Source organism: Plasmopara halstedii (genome assembly GCF_900000015.1).
Source record: "Plasmopara halstedii genome assembly, contig: Scaffold_323, whole genome shotgun sequence".
Taxonomy (NCBI): Eukaryota; Oomycota; class Peronosporomycetes; order Peronosporales; family Peronosporaceae; genus Plasmopara; species Plasmopara halstedii.
In genome coordinates, this window is record NW_020187244.1 from 604,713 (window position 1) to 604,962 (window position 250).

A 250-nucleotide genomic window follows, 5' to 3' on the forward strand; every position below is an offset into this window, starting at 1 on the left:
AATAGCGTGCGCGGAGAGCGACGCTCGGACTCACCAAGCCAAGGATTTACATCTCTCGATGCCGCGGACGCACTGTCCGACATTGCACCGCGTGCGGGAGACGAAGTTGGGCTCTTCACGTGTGCGCTGTCAGAACCAGCAAGACTTAGTGACTTCAGGGTCGTTGACACAGGGCTCCATGAGCATGGAATGCGTTTTGTTCCAACGAACCAAGTTGCAGTGTCTAGCGGACACGCAAGCCTCGTTGAGG